Below are 23668 nucleotides of genomic sequence, written 5' to 3'. Positions count from 1 at the left end.
GGCCATTTTCCATCATTCTCTACATGGCGGACGACATTCCACGTGGCGGGACTCCCCCGGACCACGAGATGGATCCCGGGGTCGAGCTCCTACCTTTGAGCGAGCGCCCGTTCGACCCGGCGGCCTACCGACCGGCGGTCCATGTTCTGCCCCCCGACAGTCTGCGCCAGTTCCGGAGCTTCGAGAGGCACGTGGCGCCCGAGCTATTACTGCGCGAGCCTACTTCTCATCGGTCCTTCAGCACTTCCGAGGTAACTCATCGTCTTCTGCTTTACTTTCCGCAATGTAGGATACAAAATTGTTGTAGCTAGTTGTATTCTTTAACTGTTGAAATCTGATATACCGTAGACTGTAGTTGACTGTAAACATACATGCAACTGACATCTGTTTGAGATTGGCACATGCACACATACTGCACTAACCCCGAATCACTTAAACACACGGCACACACTGTTTTTCACTGCAAACACACCGGTACCCGGTATTTGTCTGAATCTTGTTAAATTTGCACGCATGCTATATCTGTTCTGAACCCCTCAAACATGTTGACGCATCCCACACTGTAGTTCACTATAAGCACACCGGCAACCGGTATTTGTCAAAATCTGAACATATGCATATATGCTATACTGTACTGAACCACTTGAACACGCTGACGCATCACACGTATTTCACTGTAAGCACACCGACACGCGGTATTTGTCAAAATCTGTCAAACTTGCACACATGCTTTATCTGATCGGAACCACCCAAACACGCTGACACATCACACGCTGTAGTTCACTGTAAGCACACCGGCACCCGGTATTTGTCAAAATCTGTCAAACTTGCACACATGCTTTATCTGTATGCTTTTCAAAACTGCATTTTGAATGTTGCTTTGCAATTGTTATTTTCTGTTTGCAGGAGGGTTCCCATACCATCCGTGGGTATGGGAATACTGGCGCTCGGGAGTGGTATGATGAGCTCCCTGACGCAGTCCGATGCATAGTGGACCGGGCGGGCTTCGGCGCCTTCTGCCGAGGGCTCTCCAGACTGTCCACATGCAGACCTCTCCTGGCCGCTCTGGCGGAGAGGTGGTGGGACACCACCGATTGTTTCCACTTTTCCGCAGCAGGGGACATGACGATGACCCCTTATGACTTCTCGATGCTCACAGGCATCGGGGTAGGGGGTGATCCGATCCCCTTTGACATAGATATGGACGAGTGGACCGCCGCTCAGGTCCATCTGCTGGGGGAGGCCCCACCTCTTGCTCGTCCAGGCTTCGTGCGGTACTCCTGGTTCGAGGTACAGTTCAGGGTCCAGCCCGTGTTGGAGGAGGAGGCTCAGATGACCCCGGAGGACGTGGAGAGGTACGCCCGCGGCTTCCTGATGTTCTTGTTTGGGACGACCATATTCGCCGACCGGGCGAACACCGTGCCTCTCTGTCTTCTCAGCGCACTGGTGGACGTCCGGGACATTTTGCACTATGATTGGGGTGGCGCCGCTCTGGCCACTCTCTACGGGTACATGAGCTCGGCTTCGCGCGACAGCAGCCAGCTCCTTGGTGGCTACTGGCGAGCCTGGGAGGTACACTTCTTCTCCACTTTTCATTTATGTTCTATCTTTTCTGTACTCTGTACACTGCACACACTGTAGTTTGCTCTGTACTTGTTGTATACTGTACACACGGCACACACATACATTCTGCTTCACACTGACTGTACACTGCTCACACTGTACACTATACACAATATACTGCACAACACACGACTCTGCCATTTCTGCTTTATTTCAGATTCTGCTTTATCTGATAGTCATACTGACATTTGTTTTGCAGTTGTGGGTTTATGCCTACTTTCCTAGGCTCGCCCCGTACCAGTTACAGAGACCCCTTTGGTCGTCCCATTTTCACGCCGCTTTGACGGGAGATGCACCCGGCGGCCGCGAGAGACTTTCGGCTTTTTCCGCCGATACTTTGACACCATCACCCCGGCCGAGGTATGTTTTACTTGCAGTTCATTTAAGCTTCGCTTTCCCACTTCATGTTTTAATAACAGTAGATAACAAACTGTCTGTCACTTTCAGATCACTTGGCGGCCGTGGGCTCCATTGCCGGCGGTGATGCGGGACCGATTTACTGGCGCTGAGGAGACCTCGCGTTTTCGGATCCTACTAGAGGGCCCGGTCTGTCGGGCTTGGTACCTGGGGGAGCGTTTCCTACGCCAGACCCTAGGGTTACCTGAGCAGATAGTCCCGGTTCACCCTCCTGCGGACATGAGGGAGACCGAGAGGCTCACCGCCGAGCAGCTGGATGATTATACCATCGGTTGGGAGGAGGCCGGCTTCCGAGGCACCGGCGACTATCGGAAGTACGTGCAGACGTACCTGATGCGACCCCTGAGCGGTGGCCGTCGAGCAGAGGAGACCAGCCCAGCGGCGCCAGCGGCTGGGGCAGGAGTAGGAGCGGGAGCCGGATCTTCGAGGAGGGCCCGCGTCTGTGGCAGGGGCAGAGCTCAGGGAGGACGGGGGGCTGGTTGGCCCGTCCTGCCTGCTGTACTGACTTTCCTGGGGTAGGGTGGGGCGACCTATCAGATCCCCTTCGCCCCTCCGCCAGCTGGTCATGAGTTCGTCGGTGTCCCCGACTTACCTCCGGTATGTATTACTGCATTTCTGTACAGTCATTTCATTTCAGTTTATTTGATATTCCACAGAATATTGATGCACCTGATACTTTTGCAGGCTTCTTCTGAGTACACCCGTCAGTCGTTGGCGATGAATGCCTCGATGATGGGGATGTTCCAGCGGACATTTGACCTCCTAGCCCTCTACAGCATACCGGTATGTTCTTCTGACACTGGCCTCAAACCGTTCATATACTGCTTTGCATAATCTGATTCATGGCACAACACCTGATACACTGATCTCACAGCATCTGACACACTGCATTCTGCACTGTATTCTGCATTCTAGACTGATAGACTGCTCACGGCATCCACACACTGTACTCATACATCGCATTCTGCACTGATAAACTGCTCACGGCATTCCCACATTGTACTCATACACTGCATTCGATAAACTGTTCACAGTATACTAATACATTTCTCTTTATGTACTTTTTCAGCCTCCTTTCCAGGTTCCCATAGCCGGAGGGGCTCCAGCGGGACCTTCCGTCCCTGCCCCGGGGAGAGATGAGGAGGGCAGGATATTTCCCCGTACCAGGGGAGGGCGTACTCATGTCGGGAGTAGCTCGCGAGCTCCGGTCCCAGATGATGATGATGACGAGGACTCAGAGGCGGAGGCAGAGGCGGAGTACGAGTCATCGGAGGAGGAGACCGGAGGCGGTTCTAGCTCAGGCTCTGACGACGATGCTGATGATGTTCCTGGACCCTCGTCCAGGAAGAGGACCAGGACAGACTGATGGCCCTTGGGGTGCTCATGGATACAGATTTTTGTTATTTTTCTTCTTTCTTGTACTTTTCCCTTTTGATAGTTAGGGTACTTTGTACTGCCGCAGGCAGATTTTGTTTCCTTCAAAACTTTGTACTTAAAAGATTATGAAATGAACAAACTTTTTCTCAAAAGGTGTTACATTTACATATCTCGTGTACTGTATCGCATTCCATCATGTTACACCTCAATGTAAATGGAATTGATTGATTGTCTGAAAATTGAACACTTGCACTGTAATAATCAGATAACTAAACAGCCAGCAGCAAAATAAACCCAAGCAACCCACTGTCTGATTCTGGACACACAACCCTTACTCTGTTGGGGATTGATCTGCATACGGCCCAAAACACAGCATTCGGTTCATTCTGCACATAGCAAACTTTAAACAAACGGTCCGATCTGACAAGACAGAGCTGAAAGACGGAACCGGTTGGAGTTGAAGCATGCTCCAATGTAGAGAATGGCACAGCATTCTGAGTGTAAACGATTTTTGAAATCGAATGAGGGTTTTTCAAACCGGGGTATCGAGCCTACAACTGAACACAGCGGGGAGGACTCGAACAAAAAGGTACACGACCTAAACATAACGAGACACGCTCGGAAAGGACCTAAAACAAAGGTTGAGGTAAACAAAACAAAAGATACCACACACAGACGCGCTAACGAAGACCGGGGACCTCGGACCACGAGGGGCCAGTTCGACCTGGGTATTGTTCCCCACCCCCTTCTGATTTGTGATTCTCACATCACTCGACTCTCAAGCTCGGATTTTCTCTCAAAACCCTTTCCCTCACTTTTCTCTCAACTTACACCTCTCTATTCTTCATTCTCTCATTTTTCATCCCTCCCCTGGGTGATTGATGGATAAATAGAAAGGTGTGGATTCATGCTCAACACCGTTAGCTCACGGCTATTTCTTCTGGCGGGTAGAGCGCTCTTCTGGCAAGTACGTCGATGACGGGGGAAAGACAGAACGCCTAACTCAACTGTGGCCCTAGTTCATCATTTTAACCATTCTTTTCCTTTTGTTTTCTTTCTACTAAAACAATTTTGATCAAAATCAGAGTCGGAGAGTAGGCGAGATGTACTGTCAGCCCATTCAAATCCTCTGGCATTTATGCTGAAAGCAAGCATGAAAGTGAGATAGCAACAGCTGTTTCATTCAGGTTTGTTGGTGTAACCGGCCCCTCGGCAGAAACAGACTCAAAACAAAACAGGTAGTTAAAAGACAAAACGGTGTTCGACGCAACAACCCCAGAATCACCTGGTATTATATACAAAAAAGGGGGACTGACTTGCTACAACAAGACAGACCCTTAAGCAAAAAGACTGACTCAAGACAAAGAGACAGACTCAAAACAAAAGACTGACTCGATACCCAAGCCAGGATTTACAAAGTTAGCGTTCACAGCTACTCAAAAATGCGTGCCAGACGCTACATTCAAAATACATCCAGATGCCGCCCGCAGGTGGTTCACCTTCTGATTACATACTCGCAGTATCCTCAAAGTCCAACAGCTCAGTAGTGACGGAATTTGCCGAGGTAGGTGGAAGAATGACCTCATTATCGATCAGATCCTGCACTTCATGACGAAGGCGAAAACAACCATCGGTGCTGTGGCCAGACTGTTGGTGGTACGCACAGTACAAGGTAGCATCGTGCGTGGCGGGGAGATTCTTCGGAAGTGGCCGAGGCTCCAGGGGTTTAAGATGCCCCTTTTTAGCCAATATTAGAAATGCCCTAGACAAAGGCATGTAGAGGGCGTGAAAGGCTCTGCGTCCTCGAGGCAGATACTTTGAAGTTTGAGAACTCTTGCTAGATGTGCTAGCGAAAGGGTCGGCTGGCACTGCCTTGGCTTTTTGATCTTTCCCGGGTGCAGGAGCGGGAATAGGAGGAATTGTCTTGGCATGATGGGGCCTATCCCGATTTTCTGGCTGGCTTGAACTACCCTCAGGTGGAGTGGGGAAAGCATCCTCCATAGTCTTTGCCACAACTGCGGATACCTGTTGTTTGTTCATCCCCCCGGCTTTCAAAGCCTGGACTGCCCACAGCAGCTGTTCAATGGTATCGGCATCTGTCTTCATTTTGTCTTTTCTTCCGGCCTTAGCCTGGTCAAGGGTTTGGGTTGCTACTTCAGAGCGAAGCCCGGTTGTTGCTGACATGTCATGGCTGTAGCTGGAAGCCACCTCTGGCTGGCGGAGCTCTATCACAATCCGCCCCAGCAGCGGGGGCTCCTGTGGTATGAAATTCCCGACATACGGTGCCGCTGGGAGTTAAGCTGACATTCCGTAGGCGAGATCCGCCACAGACCTATGGAGATCACCTATCATCCCCATCAGTTCAAAAGTAGTAGGCTCGCGAGCCTGGTATAACTGGGGAGCCCAACCCGGGTGCACAACAGGCGACCTGGGCGGATGTGACATATCAATGCTAGCCTCACTTCCAGGGTGATCCCTTGCTCTAGTGCAGTCGTCATAACTACAATCTCTTCTGAATTCTGCGTCATCATTAGCCCTGCCGCGGCAAAGGGGGATACTGACTATTCTGTACCGGCTCTGGGTACTCTAAACTGAAAGGAGAAGCAAACAGCATTTCAGCCCAAACAGATCAAACACTAATGCGGGTGAACAACTGTACTCTACTGCTGATCACTGTTCCCCAGACATCACTGTTCCCAAAAACTGAACCGGATACCCGCAAATAACTGATTCCCATAACTGACACTGATACTGGTGCCCTCAGGTTTGATACTCTAACTTGCAAACTGATATATACTTCCCCTGTAGAAATACATTCTAAAAGCACATAGCAAGTAAAGAGAACCAAAACACCCCTATGTTGGGGTAGGGTTTCCCTGTCCTATTTTGTCAAGAGCTAGGGTTTCACTAGGCACACAGCAGTTTTCAAACAACCTAACATCAGGTGAGCAACCTGTCCTAGTTTGGAATGGTCACTATGGATCCGAATATGCACTAGGTCGAATGGTCGAAAAGGGTGCCCTGGTAAACCGGGATTTGTGTTCCCATGCTGTCAGAGCCCATAGCCGGTCAGCCTTATGGACATGCCTTGACAAGACAAGCCTCTGGCAAACCGTTCAGGAATGGCAGATAGCAAACACTGTGTTCCTAGGCGCACCAATGCACATGCAATGCAAAGAGACACATAAGTGAAATTCGAGTCAAGCTCTCTAAAATTCCCCAACAGAGTCGCCAGAAACTGTAGACGCGCCCGCGAGAGGGAGGGGCCTTTGCTACTACAGTTCGGACTCGCAATTTTTGTTGTCGCGGTTCTTAATCTGAACCAAAGAGTCCAAATCTGGCAAATCGTTTTGAGAAATAGATTTTTGAAAAAGTAGTGCCAAACATGGATTGTTTTGCCAGATACAGAGTCGCCACCTAAATATTTTTTAATGGGGAAATTTAGGAAACCCTGACTCGGTGCCGAAGGCCACATGTCCGTCATCACCGGAGTTGTCTCGGCTCGGGAGCTTGGGTACGATCGGGGAAGGTCAGCTATGAGCACCCCCTTTCGCCCGGTCCAAAGACCGGCCTCTGCTAACCGTGATATCCAATTTTGAAAACGTTATGTGTTCTTATTCCAGTTATTAGTCTAGAATTACTATGTTATGCGCACAGCACACAAGTATAGACTAGTCCGTCTAATTTGGAAATAAGCATTGCATATCCGTTTGTTTTGAAAAGTGTTTTAAAAATTGCTACTCGCAAGTAGGCTAAAATACGGATTTCAACGAGTTTTTCCAACTCAAACAATCCAACCTTCACCCACAGGCATTCAAACAGTAATAACATATAAGCATTTAGCCGCATGGCAAACATACTGTCATGGCAACATTCACACGCATGCGAGATGCTAAAGCATAAATACTTACATCGTACTCCATGCCAAAACAATGAACTAGTTAGCAAACATGCATGTCTTAGTTCATGTTAAGAATGACTAATGCAACACATACAGGATGCAATTAGGTAGGCTCGGCTTACCCTAAACATGGCATGTGAAATGCGCAACCATCACATATTCAGTTTTTGAATTTGAAGTATAAATGCAGTTAGCTTGATGTACCGAGCCTAATGTATGCAATACAAATGCATGAATGCACGCATACATAACATAAGGTATGCTAATTTTAAAGATGCCCTAATACTAACCATCAAAGCAGGTAAGTAAAAGGGAAGAAAGAAATGGGGGTTGGAAGACATACACACCACCCACACACACTTATTACAGATTTGCCCTCGCTCGGAGGGACCGAATAAATATTACAAATTAATTAACTACATAAGATAATTAAATATTACAAATTAATTAATTAGTTAACAAATTAAATAAGCTAAGAAAACAGTAAACCGCCTCGGGAAATGCGCCGCCATGCATAGGCTGCCTCCGTTTTCCTTCCTTCACTCCTCTGGAGGTTGTCAAAACCTCAGGACTGCTCCCTTGGACGGAGGGGATCACCACCGGCTGAATGAAATTGCCACCGGCAGTGTGTTATGTCCATCGGCACAAGATGAAGCTATCGGCAGTGAAAGTATTGCCGGTCGGCATTTGACACTGCCGGTCGGCACAGTGTTCCTGCAGAATCTGCAAATGACAGCAACAGAGGACAAGGCAAAGCATGGCAGCACATTTAAAGGCATATATGCACCATTCATGTCCCTTATCATGGTAATGACTCAAAGGGACATATTTCTCAGTTCTTGGACCACCAATCACGTATTTTCATGCATGATGGCCCAAGTGACCAAGTGTGCAACTTTCGTGTCAAATGAAATGCAAACCATACAAACAAAAGTCCCAATCCCTATCACCCAAATCAAGGGACAAGGAATGCATGTTGATGCAATGCAACCTAAGCATGTAAGCTATGGATGCAACATGGCATGGCAAGCCACTTATGCAAGCATACAAGCATTCATATGGCAATGCAAACCAATGAAAAGATGGACTTATACATGATTTAGGCAACTCAAAATAGGCCTAAAACAGTAGCCAAAACGCCCACAAATGGAGGCTAAACACACATGCACACATACACATGTCATGGTCCAAGCATCAAGCATTAAGCAAGCAACATTCAAGCACACTTGAAAAGAGATTTCATGGACAATTAGCATGCAATTATGCTATAAAATGATGCCAAATCATGCAATAAATCAAGCCAAGCATGCAACAAATGGCCTAAGTGCTCAAAACAAACCAATGGAGTATTGAACTACACTTAGCAAGACCAAACATGGCATGAACTCATCGACCAAAAACAGAGTTTTAGGACATTAATACAAGGCCTAAGGATCACTTAGATGGCATCCAAATGACTCAAAAGCAAAGGCATGCATAAACACCAAAACATGGAGCATTGCTACACAAGCTTACAAAGAATTAAAGAGGCATGCAAGGCAGTCACACAAGCATGAAAATGGGACTGAAATGACACGTAGGGTGGTCCCAAATCACCAAATCAATGCAAAGATGTCATGCTATGCATGCACACACTTAAGGCCAACAAGCCGGAATGCAAAGGGGCTACATGATGCATGCTAAAATCAACCCAAACACTTATGGACAGACCTAAAACATGTCAAAATAAACACATAATCTTCACAAGACTAAGCCTAAAACATGCTCCAACAAAGGCTAACAACCTAAGGCATATTAAGGCATAAACAAGGCATTACATGGCAACTACTAAGCATGCATGGAGTACCAAAACCAATTTAAGATCATGTTATATCATGGAAATATAAGCATGAAAAATAGTCTATACATGTTCAACACACACTCAAACATAGGCTCCCTTTGGAGGCCAAAACATGCCCTTTTCAAGGACAACAAGGAGAGGGGATGGCCCTCTCCTTCTAGAGACTTCAAGGCACCATCACCACCACTAAAATCCCTCAAGATTTCAGTGGTGAAGAGGCCCAGACACCAAAGTCCCGAAACTAGCACAAAATAGCACAAAATGAGGCTTTTCAAGGCCTAAGAGGGGTCAAGCACCCCCAAACCAAAAAACACTCTTAATAAACAATAAAGAGGGCCTAAAAATAGAACTTTTTTGTGTTATACAATAAGCACGAAAATAGCTCTAAGATAGGTAAAAAATTGAAGCAAAAATGGGGAATAATGGGACTAGATTCTTACCCTTGATGACCCCTTCACAAGTGATGCTCCAATGACCTTCCTTGGCTTGAATCCAACACCAAAACTTCAAAATCAGTCCCTTAGAACCTCAGTTGCTAGACAAAGGTGAAACACTAGGTGTTTGTGTGCAATAGTAAGACACAAAACACCTAGAGCACAAAAGAGTGGGAAAGAGAGATAGGATGTGTATCTAACTCAAACCCTAAAACTAGAGCTTAACAATGGCTTTCTAAGCTCTCAAAATATCCTAAGTCTTTAACCTAAGTGTCCCCCCTTGCCACAAGAGAGAGAGCTCCTCTATATGCAACTTCTTGTCTTGTAAAGCTTACAAGACAAGCTTCATAAGAGGGAGATCCCTCCGTACACGTGTATGGAGGGGAACAAAAGCAAGACAGCTATCTTAAAATATCTGCAAAAGCAGATGCACAGTAATCGGCCGGCCAAAAATGTCATTTTGGCAAAAAAGAGTGCCAGCCGGCACTAAATAGTGCTGACCGGCAGAAAATAGTGCCGGCCGGCAATATACATTGCCGGTGGCAGCAAAAACCAGCCGATGGCCTCTAGCCACTACCGGTGGTGAGTGGGGATGCCTCACAAGGCATTCCCTGCCCTTCCAAGGCAAAACACAAGTGTTTGGTGTGAAACCAGACACTAAACGGTCGAGTTCGGGGATCCTGAGGCAAGGCTCGTGAGCCGAGACCTCCGGGAACTCCAAACAAACACAAACATGGATAATCACCGAGTGTTCAAACGGTGACGTCCAAGTCTTGAGGACAGTCAAAAATGTGGTGTCTACAGAGAGAGTGCGGCCACACTACACATACTGAAATCACATAACAAATGACGCCAAATCATGAAAATAGCCCAAGCAATGCATGCTAGTGGACTCAATACACAAAGCTAGTAAGCAAGAATGCATTATGGCTTCAGAAAGCAAAGCATGCACGACCAAGACAACATGAATCAGAGCTTAAGCATGATAAAACATAGTTTCTTTGAGTAGAGCCAAAAGCATGCTAGAATGATGGTCAAAAACATGATGCATATTAGGCTAATAAGAGGATTTGCACTACAAGTACAAGGAGAATGCATGATGTGATCAAACCAAGCCAAAATAGTGTTATATCATGGCAAAACAAGGCCTAAGACATGCAAAAATGGAGCCACAAAGAGGTATAAAAAAATGCCAACTTGGTGAGCCATCAACACAAGCATACAAGAGAAGGGGAGGGGGGGACAATCCCCTCCTATTTGAGGCCTCAAAACCACATTCCCACCACTAAAATTCCTCTGGAATTCAGTAGTGAAGAGGCCAAACAAAGGTGATCCAAAGGCCTAAAAGAGATGGCTCAAAACAAGGCCAAATAAGGCACAAAGGGGGTAGACCACCCCCAAACCCCAAGGAGGCCTTAAACAAACATGTTAAGCACTTCAAAACAAGACTATTTTCAGTTGAAAGCTAAGCCAAAGGAAACTTGCAAAGTTGGCTAAACAAGTTATGAAAACAAAGCCTTAAAGAGACAAGAGACTCACCCTTGAAGAACCTCTTTAGAACAGCAACTTCTGAGCCAAAGAAACAGACTTTGAGCGTCCAAACAAGGTCCTCTAGCACCTTAGCAACAAAGCATTGGTGCTTTACTCGGTGTTGTGGTGGAAAAGTGAAGACAAAACACACTTTAAGGCACAAATTCACACCAATATAGAGAGAGAGGAAGAAATATATGGAGAGATATATATCTTATATCATAGATTTCAGAACCTCTGGAAAGGGAGAGGGGCCTCCTTTCTTGTAGAAAATCAAGTCCCAAGCTTGTTGAACAAGCTAGGGGCTTGTTTGAATCCATCCATACATGTGCATGGAGGATACACCAAGTGACCAACAGCTGGCACCAGCTGGAAGGAAAATATCTGCAAAAGCAGAAAAAAGGGTCCTGGCCACAAAAATGGCCGATTGACCAGAAAGAATGCCGATCGGCCAACACTGATGGCTGATGGAGAGAAGACAAGGCCGATAGGCATAAGGCCTGGCCGATGGGTTGTAGGGCTGGCCAACAAGCCACCCCCTTCCCTCACAAACAAAACCACAAGCTCTTGGTCCACAACCAAGCACAAAACAGATAAGTTGAGAGGTTCTAAGGTAAGGCGCGCAGCCGAGACCTTTAGGTGCTCAAAATAGACATGAGCATAGATGATCATCGAGTGTTCAAATGATGACGTCCAAGTCTTGAAGACGGTAAAAAATGGGGTGTCTACACCAGCCTGCATGCTTGATCATTTCTATCTATGGGATGGTTATTGTTTTAGAACTATGAGATTCCTACTGGGCAATTGTGCTCACCCCTCGTTGTTTCATTTTTCTTGCAGGAAGAGAATTCGGATTGATTGGTTGGAGAGTTAAGAAGTTCATGTATCTTTTATCTGTAATTTCACAGTAGATGTGAAAGAATTGAATTCTGTATATTAACATTTGTAATTATTTATTTGTAACTCCGTAACAAAAGCTTGGCATGTATTATTTTTATTGTTGTATTCATTATGAGAGAGAACATGTATTATTATGTTTCTATTACTCAAGGGTAATAGATATTTATAAAGAAAAAAAATGGACCTAAATTAAAAGCTTTTGGTTATGATTCTAAGTAATTAAAAATTGGGGCATGACAACTTGGTATCAGAAGCAACCGGTTTTGAAAACCTGGAGCTCGTACGAAGTGGTTTTTACCACAATGGGTGGGCTTCACTTGGTGAGTATGCTTGCATGTAGGAAATAGGAGGTGTAGGACACTATGTGTTACATTGTGTGAGCTTGGGTTAAGCTTCTTGGATAGTGCTTGTGGCCGGCTAACTTGTTTTGAGATCTCATTGGCAATGTGTCTGATCAATGTGGTTTCCAGTGGGAGTTCCTTGGAAGTTCCGGGACAGGTGGTCATCCTTGTATACTTGACTCGATTATGTGGCTTGACGCTTGATGTTGTTTGTGTGTTATGTGATTATGTGTTATGTTGGTTTCATGTTTTGGTAGGGAGTGTAAGTGTGCCAAGAAGGAGTTAGAATTTTGTTGACTTATGCTTGATATTGTCATTGGTAGGATGTCGGGGCAAGCCAGTAGAGGTCGTGTTAGGACTAGAGGTATTAGTAAGGGCACAACAGTTCTAGTATTGGCCACACCTGCAGCACCAGCTCTGGGTGAAGAGATTGCACACGAGATAGTAAGAGCAGTAAGGGAGGCTTTAGCTCGTAGTGAGGGAGATGAGTCTTGTGCCCTCAAGATCACGAAGGAGTTCTTTCACGTTAACCCAATGGAATTCGCAGGAGGAACAAAACCGTTAGAGGCAAAGAGTTGGTTAGAGCAAGTCACTAAGACTCTCGATATGTTTAGAGTCACAGATGAGGGGTTGAGAGTGTCTTTAGCTAGTTTTCTGCTGAAGGGAGAAGCGGGTTATTGGTGGAAGTATGTAAGTTCTACCGTAGGCACCACTTGGGTTGTGTTCACTGAGACCTTTTGGGCCAAGTATTTTCCTCATTTCGCTCTGGAAAGATTGAGGAAACAATTTGTGGAGTTTCACCAAGGTACAACACCTTTAGCTCAGTTTGAAGTGCAGCTCACCAGTTTGTCTAGATTTGTTCCAAAGTTGGTAGCAACCGAGGAGCGTCATTTTATTGAATTTGAAGAGAAATTGCATGACGAGATCAAATAAAAGGTAGTACAGTCTATGCATAGAAATTGTCACACACTAGTGGAAGCGGTGGCTCATGTGGAAGCCACCAATCTTAAGGATGATCAGGATGAAGGAGACTAGGATAAAAGAGAGAGGACAATAATGGGGAGTCCCATAGCTGAATGACAATCAAAATTCCAGTCACAAGCATAGTTCTGCTTCATTGGGTTCATTGGTCAGGAGATCAAACAAAACCTAGGTTTCTTTGAGTCGGTCAGGAAATAGAAGACCACCTTTTTCCTCAAGTGTAAGCAGTTGAGCCATGTCAGACGCTGTTGTCCTTAGCGTGGGATGAATTTGTCTTTGAAGTCAAAGTAGGGACAGAAATAACTTCATGTCTTAGTGAAAATTTTGTGATGGGTACTGTGATGTAATGTCTTTTGTGCGTAGGGCCTTGTGTCTACAAATGTTGTGCATGTATATGCATATGTTTGTCTTTGGAACCCATCAGTGGGGGTATGTGAGAAATTTTGACATTTATCTATCATGGAAAATATTGTAAGGAATTGTGAGCTTAATTTTGTTGTATAACTGTTTTCATTCATGAATGAAATATGTATTGACTTATGAGCCTTAAGTTGAATTAAGTGTTTGTCGAAGGTGGAAATTGTGTTAGGATGTCACTGAATGGGTGGCGGAGGTTATTTTATGTTGGTTGAAATTCACCAGGTAAATGTTGAGAATAATTTGGAAAATGAACGTTTCGTTTCTTTGTGTTGTGACATGGGATGGCACGGTCAAACAAAATGCTAAGGATTTAATCAAAGTTGTGTTAATGAATTGCTTGTTGATTGAGTGGAAACTACATATGGACAAGTCATGAGGATGTAATTGGTTTAATGTTCTCAACAACACTTCTGATGGTAAGTGTAATTGTTATGAAAATTTTAGATTTGCAAATGTACCTTGATGGCAAATGATGTGAGTTGGAACACCATTTGAGAAAGAAAATTAGATATATGTATCCATATATATGAACGACTTTTATTATCTTATCTTTGAATGCCGAGTTGTATAAATAATTGGAAATGTTGCTAAGCTTGGCACAATTTGAAATTGAGGTGACGGACCATACATTGTAGTGTACTATTGGCCTCTGCTAGTGTTGGCCAAGTTTTTGGTTTAATGGTGGGTTTCCTTCCCTTCCAAATTGGGTATTGGTTATCCAGTGGTAGTGGTGCGCGTTGTTGCCGGTTGAGGAGTTGTTGATTTTTCTTGGGAGTACTAGTAATTGATGTTGTTCCTAGTCTCTTGGACTCCGATGAGCATGTGGGTCGAAAGAGTGATCATGATCTATTCCTTGTAATTCTACTTGTTTAGGTGTCCTCGGGGCATTACGATATTGAAATCAGAATCTGGGAATCTATCCCAAGTGTAGATCTAGTTTTAGATTAGAGGTTGTGTTTCCAATTGTGCTCATGCTACCTTTTGTTTGGCCTTCTTCAATATCGGGGCGAAATTTCTTAATGTGGAGAGTTTGTAACACTTGTGTCCTTTAGACTATCGGAGGGTGTATTTAATTTCATTGTTTTAATTTTAGGAGTCTTTGGGGTTTTGTCATTTCTTCCTGACGGGTTGACACCCCACACCAGGGTTGACCCTTGCATGTTTATTTTCAGAATTTTGGGTCCGAATGGGCCCTACCTTTGAGGGGTTTTGGACTTATTCTTTTTAATGACCTTAGGGCTACTTTTCTACTACTATAAATAGACCCAAACCACTTCTCTTTCGTTATTTTTTCTCTCTTCTTTCCTCTCCTAAGCCGTGAGTTCTCCGTTCTCTCTCTAAGCTAAAACTTTTTCACTTAGATCTCTAGATCTACTCACCAAGAGTGATCTTTTCACCTTGTTCCTTTGAGAATGATTGTAGATCTCGTCAAGTATAGCGTTTCTAGTTTTGACACTATCCACTTTGTATTCTGGACTCAGGATTCATAACCTTGTATGGTTGTTTATGTCTTTTATCCTCGTTCTTCCTTAAACTTGATTGTTTGAATGTAGTTATTATGTTTGGAATAGGTTAGTTGCCTGAATTTCAAACCATTGTTGCTCAGATTTATGTTCCTTCGCTCAAGCGTCACTTCTTACGCTCGAGCGGGCTTTGCAAACTCTCAGTATTTTTACAAGTCTGCAAAAGTACTAGGAGAATGTATTCAAGCAGCGTTTCCAATGCTCGAGGGGGTTTGCGCTGAAGCAGCCATTCTTGTGCTCGAGCGATGTTCTTCTGTTTGCAAAACTACTAGATATGTGTATTCTGCACTCGAATGGCCATTTCTTGTGCTCAAGCGGAATAACTTATTGTGTCTGATGCTCAAGCGTCAACTCTTGACCTCTAGCGGACTGTGCGTATATCAGTTCGCAGCAGCACCTTTTTACATCACTTTTTCACATCTTTTTCCACCAAAACCACAGATCAAGACTCTCTCTCTCTCTCTAAAACTCACATTCTCTCTACATTTCACCTAGATCTAGTGATCTCTCTACCTATGTGCCTTCGTTGAAAAGGTAAAGCACCCCAAAACCCTAATGCATGGGAAATGGCAAGTAAACACCATAATTACATATATGCCATCACGCAAGAGGGTTCGAATAAGTGTCCGAGGTTTTAAGCCTAATGCATGAGTAATGGAAAGAAAATACCATAATGACATATCTGCCATCATGCAAGAGGGTCCGAGTAAGTGTCCGAGTGTTCGAACCCTAATTCATCAAAAATGGCAAGCAAATACCATAATTACATATTTGTCATCATGCAAGAGGGTCGGAATAAGTGTCCGAGTATTTAAACCCTAATGCAAGATAAATGGCAAGTAAACACCATAATTACATATCTACCATCAGGCAAGAGGGTCCGAATAAGTGTCCGAGTGTTTAAACCCTGATGCATGAGAAATGGCAAGTAAACTCCATAATTTCATATATGCCATCATGCAAGAGGGTCTGAGTAAGGGTCCGACTGTTCGAACCCTAATTCATGGGAAACGGAAAGTAAACACCGTAATTACATATCTGTCATCATGCAAAAGGTCCAAATAAGTGCCCGAGTGTTTAAACCTTAATGCATGAGAAATGGCAAGTAAACACCATAATTACATATCTACCATCATGCAAGTGGGTTTAAGTAAGTGTCCGAGTGTTCGAACACTAATTCATGAGAAATGGCAAGTACACACCATAATTATATATCTGTCATCATGCAAGAGGGTCCGAATAAATGTCCAAGTGTTTAAACCCTAATGCATGATAAATGACAATTAAACACCATAGTTATATATCGGCCGTCATGCAAGGGGGTCCGAGTAAGTGTCCGAGTGTTCGAACCCTAATTCATGACAAATGGAAAGTAAACACCATAATTACATATCTTCCATCATGTAAGAGAGTCCAAATAAGTGCCCGAGTGTTCGAATCCTAATGCACGAGAAATGGCAGGTAAACACCATAATTACATATCTCCCATCATGCAAGAGGGTCCGAGCAAGTGTCCGACTGTTTGAACCCCAATTCACGGGAAATGGCATGTAAACACCGTAATTACATATCTGCCATCTTCCAAGAAGGTCTGAATAAGTGTGCGAGTGTTTAAACCCTAATGCATGAGAAATGGAAAATAAATACCATCATTACATATCTGCCATCATGCAAGAGGATCCGCGTATGTGTCCGAGTGTTCGAACCCCAATTCATGTAAAATGGCAAGTAAACACTATAATTACATGTCTGCCATCATGCAAGAGGGTCCGAATAAGTGTTCGAGTGTTTAAACCCAAATACAAGAGAAATGGCAAGCAAACACCATTATTACATATCTGCCATCATGCAAAATGGTCTGAATAAGTGTCCGAGTGTTTAAACCGTAATGCATGAGAAATGGCAAGTAAACGCCATAATTGCATATTTGCCATCATGCAAGAAGGTCCGAATAAGTGTCCGAGTGTATAAACTCTAATGCATGAGAAATGGCAAGTAAACACTATAATTACATATCTGCCATCATGCAGGAGGGTTCGGGCAAGTGCCAGAGTAAGATTCCGAGTGTTCGAACTCTAATTCATGAGAAATGGCAAGTAAACAGCATCATTACATATCTGCCATCATGCAAGATGGTCCGAATAAGTGTTCGAGTGTTTGAATCCTAATACATGAGAAATGGCAAGTAAACTCCATAATTTCATATCTGCCATCATGCAAGAGGGTCCGAGTAAGTGTCCGAGTGTTCGAACCCTAATTCATGAGAAATGGCAAGTAAACCCCATAATTACATATCTGCCATCACACAAGGAGGTTCGTGTGAGTGTCCAAGTGTTCGAATCCTAATACAAGAGAAATGGCAAGTAAACACCACAATTACATATCTGCCATCATGCATGAGGGTCCAAGTAAATGTCCGCGTGTTCGAACCCTAATTCATGAGAAATGGCAAGTAAACAGCATAATTACATATCTGCCATCATGCAAGTGGGTCCAAATAAGTGTCCGAGTGTTTAAACCCTAGTGCGTGAGAAATGGCAAGTAAACTCCATAATTTCGTATCTGCCATCATGCAAAAGGGTTCGAGCAAGTGTCCAACTGTTCGAACCCTAATTCATGGGAAATGACAAGTAAACACTGTAATTACATATCTGCCATCATGCAAAAGGTCCGAATAAGTGTCCGAGTGTTTAAACCCTAATGGAAGAGAAATGCAAATAAATACCATAATTACATATCTAACATAATGCAAGAGTGTCCGAATAAGTGACCGAGTCTTTAAACCCTAATGCATGAGAAATGGCAAGTAAACACCATAATTACGTATCTACCATCATGAAAGAGGGTCTGAGTAAGTGTCCGAGTGTTCGAATACTAATTCATGAGAAATGGCAACAACACACCATAATTATATATCTGTCATCATGCAAGATGGTCCGAATAACTGTCCAAGTGTTTAAACCCTAATGCATGATAAATGACAATTAAACACCATAATTACATATCTGCCATCACGCAAGGGGGTCCGAGTAAGTGTCCGAGTGTTCGAACCCTAATTCATGAGAAATGGAAAGTAAACACCATAATTACATATCTGCCATCATGTAAGAGAGTCCAGATAAGTGCCCGAGTGTTCGAATCCTAATGCACGAGAAATGGCAGGTAAACACCATAATTACATATCACCCATCATGCAAGAGGGTCCGAGCAAGTGTCCATCTGTTCCAACCCCAATTCATGGGAAATGGCAAGTGAGCACCATAATTACATATCTGCCATCATGGAAGAGGGTCCGAATAAGTGTCCCACTGTTCCCAGTGTTTAAACCCTAATGCAAGAGAAATGGCAAGTAAACACCATAATCACATATCTGCCATCATGCAAGAGGATCCGTATAAGTGTCCAAGTGTTCGAACCCCAATTCATGAGAAATGACATGTAAACACCATAATAACATATCTGCCATCATGCAAGAGGGTCCGAATAACTGTTGAGTGTTTAAACCCAAATACAAGAGAAATGGCAAACAAACACCATTATTACATATCTGCCATCATGGAAAAGGGTCCAAATAAGTGTCCGAGTATTTAAACCCTAATGCATGAGAAATGGCAAGTAAACACCATAATTGCATATCTGCCATCATGCAAGACGGTCCGAATAAGTGTCCGAGTGTATAAACCAAAATGCATGAGAAATGACAATTAAACACCATAATTTCATATCTGCCATCATGCAAGGGGGTCCGAGTAAGTGTCCGAGTGTTCGAACCCTAATTCATGAGAAATGGAAAGTAAATACCATAATTACATATCTGCCATCATGTAAGAGAGTCCAAATAGGTGCCCGAGTGTTCGAATCCTAATGCACGAGAAATGAGGGGTAAACACCACAATTACATATCTCCCATCATGCAAGAGGGTCCGAGCAAGTGTCCGTCTGTTCGAACCCCAATTCATGGGAAATGGCAAGTAAACACCAGAATTACAAATCTGCCATCATGGAAGAGGATCCGAATAAGTGTCCGAGTGTTTAAACCCTAACGCATGATAAATGGCAAGTTAACACCATAATTACATATCTGCCATCATGCAAGAGGATCCGCATAAGTGTCCGAGTGTTCGAACCCCAATTCATGAGAAATGGCAAATAAACACCATAATTACATGCCTGCCATTATGCAAAAAGGGTCCGAATAAGTGTTCGAGTGTTTAAACCCAAATACAAGAGAAATGGCAAGCAAACACCATTATTACATATCTGCCATCATGTAAAAGGGTCCGAATAAGTGTCCGAGTGTTTAAACCCTAATGCATGAGAAATGGCAAGTAAACACCATAATTGCATATCTGCCATCGTGCAAGAGGGTTCGAATAAGTGTCCGAGTGTACAAACCCTAATGCATGAGAAATGGCAAGTAAACACTATAATTACATATCTGCCATCATGCAAGAGGGTCAGAGTAAGATTCTGAGTGTTCGAACCCTAATTCATGACAAATGGCAAGTAAACACCATAATTACATATATGCCATCGTCCAAGATGGTCCGAATAAGTGTTCGAGTGTTTAAACCCTAATGCATGAGAAATGGCAAGTAAACTCCATAATTTCATATTTGCCATCACGCAAGAGGGACCGAGTAAATGTCTGAGTGTTCGAACCCTAATTCATGAGAAATGGCAAGTAAACACCATAATTACATATCTGCCATCACGCAAGGCGGTCCGTGTTAGTGTCCGAGTATTCGAATCCTAATGCCATAGAAATGGCAAGTAAACCCCATAATTACATATCTGCCATCATGCACGAGGGTCTGAGTAAGTGTCCGCGTGTTCGAACCTAATTCATGAGAAATGGCAAGTAAACAGCATAATTACATGTTTGCCATCATGCAAGAGGGTACAAATAAGTGTCCAAGTGTTTAAACCCTAATGCATGAGAAATGGCAAGTAAACTCCATAATTTCATATCTGCCATCATTCAAGAGGGTCTGAGTAAGTGTCCGACTGTTCAAACCAAAATTCATGGGAAATCGCAAGTAAACACCGTAATTACATATCTGCCATCATGTAAGAGAGTCTAAATAAGTGCCCGAGTGTTCGAATCCTAATGCACGAGAAATGGCAGGTAAACACCATAATTACATATCTCCCATCATGCAAGAGGGTCCGAGCAAGTGTCCGTCTGTTCGAACCCCAATTCATGGGAAATGGCAAGTAAACAACATAATTACATATTTGCCACGATGGAAGAGGGTCCAAATAAGTGTCCGTGTGTTTAAACCCTAATGCAGGAGAAATGGCAAGTAAACACCATAATTACATATCTGCCGTCATGTAAGAGGATCTGCGTAAGTGTCCCAGTGTTCGAACCCCAGTTCATGAGAAATGGCAAATAAACACCATAATTACATGTCTGCCATCATGGAAGAGGGTCCGAATAAGTATTCGAGTGTTTAAACCAAAATACAAGAGAAATGGCCTGCAAACACCATTATTACATATCTGCCATCATGCAAAAGGGTCCGAATAAGTGTCTGAGTGTTTAAACCCTAATTCGTGAGAAATGGCAGGTAAACACCATAATTACATATCGGCCATCATGCAAGAGGGTCCGAATAATTTTCTGAGTGTTTAAACCCTAATACATGAGAAATGGCATGCAAACACCATAATTACGTATCTGCGATTATGCAAGAGGGTCCGAGTAAGTGTCTAAGTGTTCGAACCCTAATTTATCAGAAATTGCAAGGAAACACCATAATTACATATCTAGCATCATGTAAGAGAGTCAGAAAAAGTGTTCGAGTGTTTAAACCCTAATGCATGAGAATTGGCAAGTAAACACCATGATTACATATCTGTCATCATGCAAGAAGGTCTGAGTAAGTGTCCGACAGCTCGAACTGTAATTCATGAGAAATCACAAGTTAACACCATAATTACATATCTGCCATTATGCAAGAGGGTCCGAATAAGTGTCCGAGTGTTTAAACCCTAATGGAGGATAAATGGGAAGTAACCACCATAACTACATATCTGCCATCGTGCTAGAGGGTCCGAATAAGTGTCTGAATGTTCGAACCCTAATTCATGAGAAATGGCAAGACAAAACACCATAATTACATATATGTCATCTTGCAAGAGGGTCCGAATAATTGTCCGGGTGTTCAGATCCTAATGCATGAGAAATGGAAAGTAAACACCATAGTTACATATCTGCCATCATGCAAAAGGGTTCGAATAAGTGTCCTAGTGTTTAAACCCTACTGCATGAGAAATGGCAAGAAAACACCAAAATTACATATCTGCCATCATGCAAGAGGGTCCGAGTAAGTGTCCGAGTGTTCGAACCGTAATTCATGAGAAATGGAAAGTAAACACCATAATTACATATCTGCCATCATGCAAGAGAGTCCAGATAAGTGCCTGAGTATTCGAATCCTAATGCACGAGAAATGGCAGGTAAACACCATAATTACATATCACCCATCATGCAAGAGGGTCCGAGTAAATGTCCGAGTGTTCGAACCCTAATTCATGAGAAATGGCAAGTAAACACCATAATTACATATCTGCCATCACGTAAGAGAGTTCGAATAACTGCCCGAGTGTTCGAATCCTCATGCACGAGAAATGGCAAGTAAACACCATAATTATATATATGCCATCATGCAAGACGATTCGAGTAAGTGTTCGACTGTTCGATCTCTAATGGACGAGAAATGGCAAGTAAACGCCATAATTACATATCTACCATCATGCAAGAGGGTCCGAATAGGGTTCTGAGTGTTCAAACCTTAATGCATGATAAATGGCAAGTAAACACCATAACTACATATCTACCATCATGTAAGAGGGTTCGAGTAAGTGTTCGACTGTTCGATCCCTAATGCACGAGAAATGGCAAGTAAACACCATAATTACATATCTGCCATCACGCAAGAGCGTCCGAATAAGTGTCCTGGTGTTTAAACCCTGATGCATGATAAATGGAAAGTAAATACCATAATTACATATCTGCCATCATGCAAGAGGGGCCGAATAAGTGTCCAAATCCTAATCCATGAGAAATGGCAAGTAAACACCATAATTACATCTCTGTCATCGTGCAAGACGGTCTGAGTAAGTGTCCGAATGTTCGAACCCTCTTTCGTGAGAAATGGCAAGTAAACACCATAATTACATATTTGCCATCATGCAAGAGTGTCCAAATTAGTGTTCAAGTGTGTAAACCCTAATGCATGAGAAATGGCAAGTAAACACTATAATTACATATCTGCCATCATGCAAGATGGTCCGAGTAAGTGTCCGAGTGTTCGAACGCTAATTCATGAGAAATGGCAAGTAAACACCATAATTTCTTATCTGCCATCATGTAAGAGGGTCCGAATAAGTGCTCGAGTGTTTAAACCCTAATACATGAGAAATGCCATGTAAGCACCATAATTACATATTTGCCATCGTGCTAGAGGGTCCGAATAAGTGTCCGAGTCTTCGAACCCTAATTCATGAGAAATGGCAAGAAAACACCATATTTACATATTTGCCATCCTGCAAGAGAGTCCAAACAGGTGTCTGAGTGTTCCAACCCAAATGCATGAGAAATGGAAAGTAAACACCATAATTACATATCTACCATCACGCAAAAGGGTTCGAATAAGTGTTGTAGTGTTTAAACCCTAATGCATGAGAAATGGGAAGAAAACACCAAAATTACTTATCTTCCATCATGCAAGAGAGTCCGAGTAAATGTCCGAGTGTTCGAACCTAATTCATGAGAAATGGCAAGTAAGCACCATAATTACATGTCTGCCATCATGCAAGAGGATCCGAATAAGTGTTCAAGTGTTTAAACCCTAATGCATGAGAAATGGAAAGTAGTGACCGTAATTACATATCTTCCATCATGCAAGAGGGTCTGTGTAAGTGTCCGAGTGTTCGAACCCTAATTCATCAGAAATGGCAAGTAAACACCATAATTACATATCTGTCATCACGTAAGAGAGTCCGAATAACTGCCCGAGTGTTCGAATCCTAATGCACGAGAAATGGCATGTAAACATCATAATTATATATCTGTCATCATGCAAGAGGGTCCGAGTAAGTGTTCGACTGTTCGATCCCTAATGCACGAGAAATGGCAAGTAAACACCATAATTACATATATGCCATCGTGCTGGAGGGTCCGAATAAGTGTCCGAGTGTTTAAAACTTAATCCATGATAAATGGCAAGTAAACACCATAATTACGTATCTGCCATCATCAAGAGGGTCCGAGGAAGTGTTCGACTGTTCAATCCCTAATGCACGAGAAATGGCAAGTAAACACCATAATTACATATCTGCCATCACGCAAGAGGGTCCCAATAAATGTCCAT

Source organism: Camellia sinensis, chromosome 6 (assembly GCF_055761805.1).
Source record: "Camellia sinensis isolate YWXY chromosome 6, ASM5576180v1, whole genome shotgun sequence".
NCBI classification, from domain to species: Eukaryota; Viridiplantae; Streptophyta; class Magnoliopsida; order Ericales; family Theaceae; genus Camellia; species Camellia sinensis.
This window is presented reverse-complemented; position numbering follows the sequence as displayed.